Source organism: Sus scrofa, chromosome 1, assembly GCF_054392235.1.
Source record: "Sus scrofa isolate SSC_HxYL_T2T_F1_AM1 chromosome 1, Sscrofa_HxYL_maternal_Yorkshire_Landrace_v2.0, whole genome shotgun sequence".
Lineage (NCBI taxonomy): Eukaryota > Metazoa > Chordata > Mammalia > Artiodactyla > Suidae > Sus > Sus scrofa.
Genome location: NC_139383.1, coordinates 264,833,080 through 264,842,398, shown reverse-complemented (window position 1 = coordinate 264,842,398; position 9,319 = coordinate 264,833,080).

The following is a 9,319-nucleotide window of genomic DNA, read 5'->3' as shown; positions in this document are numbered from 1 at the left end:
GTCGCAGGTGGCGGCTGGGCGGAGCCTCCCTGAACCCGCCCCCGGGCTCCGCCGAGCGCCCCGCCCCCGGGCCCCGCTGAGTGTCCCGCGCGCAGGCGGGCTCTCGAGGCTGGGTGGGCGCCCGTCCCGACTCAGGGTCAGATCCCGCCCGTTTTAGTAGTCTTTATTTTTGGCTGAATAACTTCGAGCTGTATGCGTGCTTTGTTTTATAACAAACATAAAATACCAAATATTAATGACTGTAAGAAATTGAGTGCTATTAACTGAGCATTTTATTAAGTGCCAGAGTTTGGAGTTCCCCCTTGTGGCTCAGCGGTAACCAACCCGACCAGTATCCGTGAGGACGCGGGTTCCATCCATGACCCAGCTCAGTGGGTTAAGGATCCGGCATTGCCGGGAGCTGCAGTGCAGGGTCTCAGAGCGGCTCCCATCTGGCGTTGCTGTGGCTCTGGCGTAGGCCGGCAGCTGCTGCTCCAATTCGACCCCTAGCCTGGGAACTTACATATGCTGCGGGTGCAGCCCTGAAAAGAAGGAAAGAAGGAAGGAAGGAAGAAAATTGCCAGGATTTTGCTAAGCGCTTTACAAGCTCTCCAACATGTAATACAGCAGCCCCTTTCAAAAGACAACTTAAAACTGGGTTAAAGCTGCGTTCTGGAGTCAGACTGGGCTCAAATCCCATTTAGCCGCTCATTGGCTGAGTACCCTCCAGGACTTCGCCTATAAAATGAGAATAAGGTGGGTACCTACTTCATAGACCTGTGCTGAGGATTAAATGAGTTAAAACACAAAACAGTATCTGGGGCACAGACAGCAGCTGCAATTGCTGAGCATCTGCTCACAGTACAGGGAAAGTACTGCTATGATCCCCATTTTATGGAGATTTAGTCTCTTGCCAGGGGTCACAGTTACTATTTGGTAGCAATATGATTGGAACTCAGGCAGTCTGACTTTTGGTTAATATGATTAATACTGTTTAAACTGCACATCAAGATGCAAGGAGGAACACCTGTGTTAGGCTGATTCCCCCAAAGAATTTACATCCAAATTTTCTTAATTTGAAAAAAAAATGTTAAACCAGTATTGAAAAAAGTAATGCATCTGTATTGAAGAAAATGGAATATGCAAGTGAGCACATGGATGAAAAACCCATCCCCCTAAAGAAATACTGCTAATACTACCTGAGCTGTCTTGGGGCTTTTTTTCTTATGTTTTAATAAAGGAGTCTCAGGCCAGATTGAACTCTCTGTGGAGGATCCAGGTGAGTCTGCCTGGGCATACAGGGAGAGTGCAGCTCCACAAGCCCAACCTCCACTTTAGCAGAGAACTCGGCCAAAGGGAGAAGGGGCCAGGCCTTGGGTGACAGAGGGTATTCTGAGTTCAGAAACTGGACTCATCACTACATCCCACTGCATGGTGGGACTCAGGCAGCTCAACCCTGTGGCGCCTCTAAGGGGCTCTCATCTTTCCTTTCTCTTAACCCCTGTGGCTTCAGCTTCAGAGCTACACCACTTAGAGCTATGGGCCCCTGGATTTCCCGTGTGGCTCACGACATAACTACTTGGCGTTACTTCTACAGCTATGGGCCTTTGATCAGGTTATTTCGTATCCCTGTACCTCAGTTTCCTCATCTCTAAAATGGGAGTGATAAAAGCAGCTATCCCTGAGGGCTGCTTTAAGAATTAAATGAGGGAGTTCCCATCATGGCTCAGTGGTTAACGAATATGACTAGGAACCATGAGGTTGCAGGTTCGATCCCTGGCCTTGCTCAGTGGGTTAAGGATCCAGCGTTGCTGTGAGCTGTGGTGTACGTCGCAGACGTGGCTCAGATCCCGAGTAGCTGTGGCTGTGGCATAGGCCGGCGGCTACAACTCTGATTAGACCCCTAGCCTGGGAACCTCCATATGCCAAGGAGGCCACCCTAGAAAAGGCAAAAAGACAAAAAAAAAAAAAAAAAAAAAAAAAAGAATTAAATGAGATCCTATCTGCAAAGCCCTTAGCTTGGGTGTATGCCATACACTAGGGGCTCATAAATGTTTTATTAGACGGATGAGGATCTGTAAATATACTTGTAGCAAGTTTTCAGAATGTACACTGTATGAGGTTCTTTGGCTAAGGGGGTACATTGTTCCTGACATCAAAGGAAGTTTCTAGTGCATCCCAGTGAAAGCATAAAGCCTTTATAACAGTGTTTACCCTCTTCTGGGGATGGAGATGGAAATAGCCACCGTAGAGACTGTGGTTAGAATTTTTTGTTATTTTAGGGGCCGCATCTGGGGAGGGCTATTAAACCGTAAAGTAAGAACAACGGAAACAGACAGGTGATGTTGTGTGAAGAGAAAAGAGACTGGGGAGAGCAGGGGGAGGGCGAAGGGGTTAAGGTCCTTGGGGAAAGTGGGGCCCCTTCATTGGGTGTGGCCCTGGAGCCCTAGTGGCCTTAGAAGGACTAGAGGCAGGGAGGCAGCTGCAAAATCATCCGATGTACTCTCCAGCAGAGGGACGAGAGAGTGCAAAGGGCTTAGGGAAATGGATTTACTTTTACAATATTGGGATGGTCTGATCCACATTCAGGAGCTGGCTTAGACTGGAACTGGAGGATCAGGCCCTTCCTTTCATGTGCGTTAGGCCCTACTCAACACGTGTCCCCATGAGAGGCCTCGGGATACTTATAAACTCTCAAGTGGTGGCTCTCAAGCTTTATCAGGCTTCAGAATCACTTGGGGTGGTGGAAGGAGAAGAGGCTCATTCACAAGTCTGGTGGGGACCCAGGAATCTGCATTTGTGGCACTTGTTCTGAGACTAGGATACAAACGATTCTCTGACTGCTCCTAGAAACACTGCCCTAAGGCAGTGGTGACCTGTTGGTATAAGGAGAAATTTATTCAAGAGGTGGAGATGAGCATCAGAAAGGGAGGAAGGAAAGAAAGAATGAGAAAGGGAGAAAGAAAGAAAAAAACACTGCTTATGATAAGGGTTTTTTTTTGGTTGTTTTAGCAGCATATACATGTGCAGGTATGAGTACTGGAGATTGAATATATATATATATATATATATATATATTTTTTTTTTTTTTTTTTTTTAGGGCTGCACCTATGGCATATGGAAGTTCCCAGGCTAGGGGTCCAATTGAAGCTGCAGCTGTTGGCCTACACCACAGCCACAGCAACTTGGGATCTGAGCCATGTCTGCAACCTACACCACAGCTCATGGCAACACCAGAACCCTGACCCACTGAGCAAGGCCAGGGATCGAATCTGCATCCTCATGGATACTAGTCAGGTTCATTACCACGGCGCCACAATGGGAACTCCTGAATGTATTTCTTACTGAAGGTCATGGTCAAAAAAGTTTGAAAGCTACTGCTCTGAGGTGACATTTAGAGCCTTGGCGAGAGTGGAGAGGGCTGTACTTGAACTAGGGCTGGCCTAGGCCCTAAAGCTGGGGACAGAGAAGAATGGCACCTTTGTTACATTTTACTCCTTCAGCAGATTTATTGAGCACCTGTCTGTGTGCCAGGCTGTATTTAAGACACTAAGGATACAACAGTAAAGAAGAACAAAGTCTACTCTCCTGGACAAATAAAATAAATGCATATGGGAGTTCCCGTCATGGCTCAGTGGTTAACAAATCCGACTAGGAACCATGAGGTTGCGGGTTCGATTCCTGGCCTTGCTCAGTGGGTTAAGGATCTGGCGTTGCTGTGGCTGTGGTGTAAGTCGGCAGCTACAGCTCCTATTGGACCCCTGGCCTGGGAACCTCCATATGCTGCAGGTGTGGCCCTAGAAAAGACAAAAAAAGACAAAAAAAAAAATAAATGCATATGTAATATAATGTCGATAAGTGTTAAGAGCCATGAAAAAGACACACGAGTTATAGGAGAGAGGGTGTATGGAGGTGATGATCTAGAAAGAACGAAGGCGGTCTCTTGGAGGCGTCAATTGGAACTGTGCCCTGGATAAAGACAGCAAGCAAACTGAGACTATCTGGGGAAGGACCTTTCCAGGCAGAGGGACAAGCAAGGGTAAAGCTTCTTTTTATGCCATGAACCCTGCTCCCTCTCTCACCAAAGAACTGTACACGATTCACATTGTGAAAAGGTGCTATAGGTATATTTACAGATTCACACACATGATAAAATATTTACTAGCTCCTGGGAGTCCCTGCTGTGGCACAGTGGGTTACTAATCTGACTGCAGCAGCTAGGGCTGCTGTGAAGGATTAGGTTCAATTCCCAGCCCGGTGCAGTGGGTTAAAGGATTTGGTGTTGCTGCAGCTGTGGTGTAGGCCGAAGCTGTGGCTCAGATTCAGATTCGGCCCTTGGCACAAGAACTTCCATATGCTATGGGTGCGGGCATAAAAAAAAAAAAAAAAAAATGGGGAGTTGCTGTCGTGGCACATCGGAAACGAATCCGACTAGAAACCATGAGGTTGCAAGTTCGATCCCTGACTTTGCTCAATGGATTAAGGATCTGGCGTTGCCATTGAGCTGCAGTATAAGCCAAAGACATGGCTCAAATTTGGCGTGACTGTGGTGTAGGCCGGCAGCTGTAGCTCTGATTCAACCCCTAGCCGGGGAACCTCCACATGCTGTGGGTGCAGCTCTAAAACGACAAAAAAAAAACCGAAAACTGAAACTAAAAAACATTCATTAGCTCCTACTTATGACCTAGGTAAGAATGTATTTATTTTTATAAAATTGGGATTATCTGTACCTTCTGCTCTGTAATCTGACTTTGCACTTGCTTGCTTATTACATTTGGTTTGGGTCTTTTTTTTTTTTTATCATCTTAGTAGTGCACATTTGGGAAAGTCTGTTGGAAAAAACTGTCCTTCCCTGGCCTTTACTCTCCCTCGGGGCTGTTCTTTAACGGCCCTTGTCTGCCGGCGGGTCTCTGGTGTCAGGGCTGGAAATCACCTGACTGGGGTTTGCAAGGTTTCCAGTAGTGACGAGGAGAGTCTCAACATTGTGGCTTCTTTTCTCCGTTGACGCATTCAGGACCCAACCACCTTCGACTGTCACCTTTAAGAGGGACTTGGCAGCCTGCCAGTGCAGACAAACTCAGATGGCACAGGTTCCACGTGATGAAGTCCAGGTCCCCAGGGAGAGAGCGTCCCTTCTGCTCCAGCCAGACCACACTGGAGGGGATGAGACCAGACTTGTGTCCAGAAGGCTCTCAGGACCAGCCCCCTTTAGAGGAGAAACAATGTCTCACAGTGGACAAGTGCAAGAGAGAATAACCAGCTCAGGCAGTAAAGAGCCAAGAACTAGGACTGGATTTATATAAGGTGGTGTTAAGCAGAAGGGGTGAAAGGTGAGGAGGAAGGAGGGGGTCCATGAACTTTTCTGTTGCTTATACCCACAGCATTCTAGCTTATATCTTCATCGGCTGTCCATGACTGTCTTCCTCTTTATTTTATTTATTTTATTTTTTTTTTAGGGCTGCACCTGCAGCATATGGAAGTTCCCAGGCTAGGGGCTGAATGAGAGCTACAGCTGCTGGCCTCCACCACAGCCACAGCAACACAGGATCTGAGCCGCATCTGCAACCTACATCACAGCTCACTGATGCTGGATCCTTAACCCACTGAGCGAGGCCAGGGAATCAAACCTGAATCCTCATGGATCCTAGTCGGATTTGTTAACTGATGAGCCACGATGGGAACTCCCTTCCTCTTTCATTTTTATTCAAAAATATTCAATGATTCAAAAAGAAAGATAACCAATCTCTTGTGATAGAACACAATGGAAGATAATAGGAGAAAAAGAATGTATGTATATACACACATATATATGCCTGGGTCAATTTGTTCTACAGCAGAAATTGACACAACATTGTACATTGACTATAATTTTTTTAAAGTATATAAAAGTGTTCACAAGAAAGAAAGAAAGAAGAAAAAAATAGAACCATGGAAAAGAAATCTTAACACTAGAGAGAGATAGCTCCTTCCTGGATGCATTAGTATTTGGAGGGTGAGAGGTGAATAATGACCAGAAATAGTGGTGGTAGTCAGGGAGGAGGGGGACTGGAAGGGGACTGGAGGGGGACTGGAGGGGGTAGGGGAGAGGATGGGGAAGAGGAGGAGGAGCAGGTTTGGGATCGGGGCATTGTCAGAGCTGTGGCGTGGCTCAGATTCGATCCCTGGCCCAGGAACTTCCATGTGTGAGTAGCTTTGACCACTGAAGCCTATGATATGGGTGGTAGGTAGAGATGGAAGATGTGGCTCAAAAGGTATATACCAAGCCTTACAGACCTAATGAAGGAATTTGGATCTTAGTTCTCTATTGTGTATAACAAACTATCCCAAAGCTGAGTGGCTTAAAATGACAACTGTTTCTTTGCTCACAGTTCTGAGGGTCGGCCAATGTGGCTGGGCTCAGTTGGGCTGGTCTTCTTCTTCTTTTTTTGTCTTTTCCCTTTTTTTAGGGCCACACCCGCAGCATATGGAGGTTCCCAGGCTAGGGTCCAATCGGAGCTGTAGACGCAGTCCTATGCCACAGCCCCAGCAACAGCAACATGGGATCCGAGCCACGTCTGCAACCTACACAGCAGCTTATGGCAATGCCAGATCCTTAACCCAACGAGCAAGGCCAAGAATTGAACCCGAGTCCTCATGAATATTAGTCAGGTTTGTTAACCACTATGGGCTATTCTTCTGATGGTTACTCATGTGGCTGCAGTCTTCCGATTGCTCACCTGGTGCTGGATGGTCTAAAACAGTATCACCTTTGGAGTTCCCTGGTGGCCTAGAGGTTAAGGATTTGGCCTGGTCACTGCTGTGGCTCAGGTTTGATCCCTGGCCTGGAAATTTCCTCATGTCACTGGCATGGCCCAAAAAAAAAAAAAAAAAGTCTGACTATGTCTGGCATTTGGTGCTATATACTGGATGGGCCATGTGTCTCAAATAGACCAGCCTGGGCCTCTTCCCACAGTGGCCATATTCCAAGAGCAGAATTTACTAGGCCGGAGTTCCTGTTATGGCTCAGCAGAAACAAATCCGACTGTAACCATGAGGTTGTGGGTTCGATCCATGGCCTTGCTCAGTGGGTTAAGGATCTGGCATTGCCGTGAGCTGTGCTATAAGTTGCAGACATGGCTCGGATCCTGCGTCGCTGTGGCTGTGGTGTAGGCCAACAGCTGTAACTCCGATTGGACCCCTAGCCTGGGAACCTCCATATGCCGCAGGCGCAGACCTAAAAAGCAAAAAGCAAAAAAAGGAAAGAAAAAAAGAAAGAAACTATTAGGCCTTTTGAGGCTCAAAGTCAGGAGTAGCACAATGTCAGATTTCCCGTCGTGGCACAGTGGAAATGAATCCAACTAGTATTCCCTGTTTGATCCCTGGCCTTGGCTCAGTCAGTTATGGATCTGGCATTGCTGTGAGTTGTGGTTATGGGTAGCAGACACGGTTCTGATCCTGCGTTGCTGTGACTGTGGTGTAAGCTGGCAGCTGCAGCTCTGATTCTACCCCTAACCTGGGAACCTCCGTATGCCACAGGTGCGGCCCTACAAACGGGAAAAAAAGAAAAAAAAGAAAAAAAGTCACTTCCACCACATTCTATTGGCGAAAACAAGTTACAAGGCCAACTCTTATGGGAGAAGCTACATAGAATTTATGGCTTTTCTCTTCTTTTCCCCCCATGCCTTTGTCATGTGGAAGTTCCTGGGCCAGGGATTGAACCTGCGCCACAGCAATGGCCTTAGTCGAACCTGCGGTGACAATGCCAGATCCTTAACCCACTGTACCACACGGGAACTCCTTTGTGGACGTTTTTAATATATCATATCCTGGGCAGATGTTAGCCTGAACCAAGATAGGGGGTAGAGAGAAGCAGAGAGATTTTCATTTTCAAGATATTTAGGAGTCAGGACTGAGAAGTCTTAGGGATTGTTTCTTGAACAAGGAGGAAAGGGTGAAGTTACAAGTGACTCCTAGATCCTTGGCGTGGGTGATTGATGAATACTGGTGCCCAGAGAGAAAATACTCAGAGAGAAAAGAGGCAGAACAGGTTTGGGGAGAAGATGATGTTTCCAGTGTGAGTCAGGTCAAGGATGATGTGTCTTTAGAAAGGCAGGTGGAGGTGGGCAGGAAGCAGGTGGATATGAAGATCTTCAGAGAAACCCAGCTAGAGATTCAGTTGAGGATTCTCAGGTGTCTTAAGCCTAGAGCATCTTTCAGGGGGCTGTATCCTCAGAGCTAGAGCATCTTATGGGCAGGGATCTGCTAAGTCATCTCTGCAGCTTTGCTGAGCCTAGCCCAGTCCCCCAGGGCAAAGCAGTCAGTCTCTCCTGGTTGAAAGTTGCCAGGCTGTTATGAGGAAGAGAGATTAAGTGTCTAGGGAGAGTCTTCAGCAGCTCTGAGCTAAAATCTATGTCGCAAGTGGCATGAGGGTAGATCCCAGCCCCTGTCAGGAGGAAGTTTCCTAACAACAGGCCACTGACTAATAAAGTAATGAATGCATCATCACTTGAGGGAACATCAGCAGGGGCTAAAGGAACCCTGAATGAGGATGCTGTGGAGGGGATTCCCCTCTGGGTTGGATGACAGACGCTATGACCAGCCGTGACATTCTTTGAAGGTAAATTTCCCTCACCACTCCAACCTCTGTTCCCACAGGCACCTAACATTCAGAAACTCAAGTCTTTGTTCTGCTGGGAGATCAGCACTGCAGAAAGCACCCACTAGGGTGCAAAAGAAATGTTGGCTAGGGTCCTTGCCATTCATTCATTCATTCATTCAAGCCCCTAGCAACCCTGTGCTCTCTGCTATGAATACAGAGATGAATAGACTCTGGAAGCAATTCAATTGCAACTACAAAAACGTTGTCTTGTAGCTGCTGTTAGTTTCTGGATTTGTCTTCTCATTGGATCTCAAGAGGGTACTGAGGGGTCTCTTTGCTATAGTCCTGGGCTGTAAGATTTGATGAAAGAAAAAAATGAAAGGAAGAGAGGATTGGGAGACCTGGGCAAGTGTACAAAGGAGAATCTCTACCTGGGTGGAATCAGGGAAAACGTCAAAGAAATAAAGCAACATCTCTATCTCAATTTACAAGATGGTATTTATTAAGTGATTTCTCCGTAGCTATTACAGTGATAGCTTTCTTTGCAGTACATAGATTCTCTGGCAGCGTGGACACATCGGTCCTAGTCTCTGGGCCCTCGTCCATGCACTGTTGCAGTAGGGAAAGCATATTGTTGCGCCCAGCTCAACCTTTGGGAGACCGGAAGCTAGGGGAACTGAGTTCGGCGGTGGGAGAGGGCACCCGGAGGGTTTTCTCGGGGACTCCAGCCCTAGAGACGCGCCCCGCGTTGCTAAGGGAGGC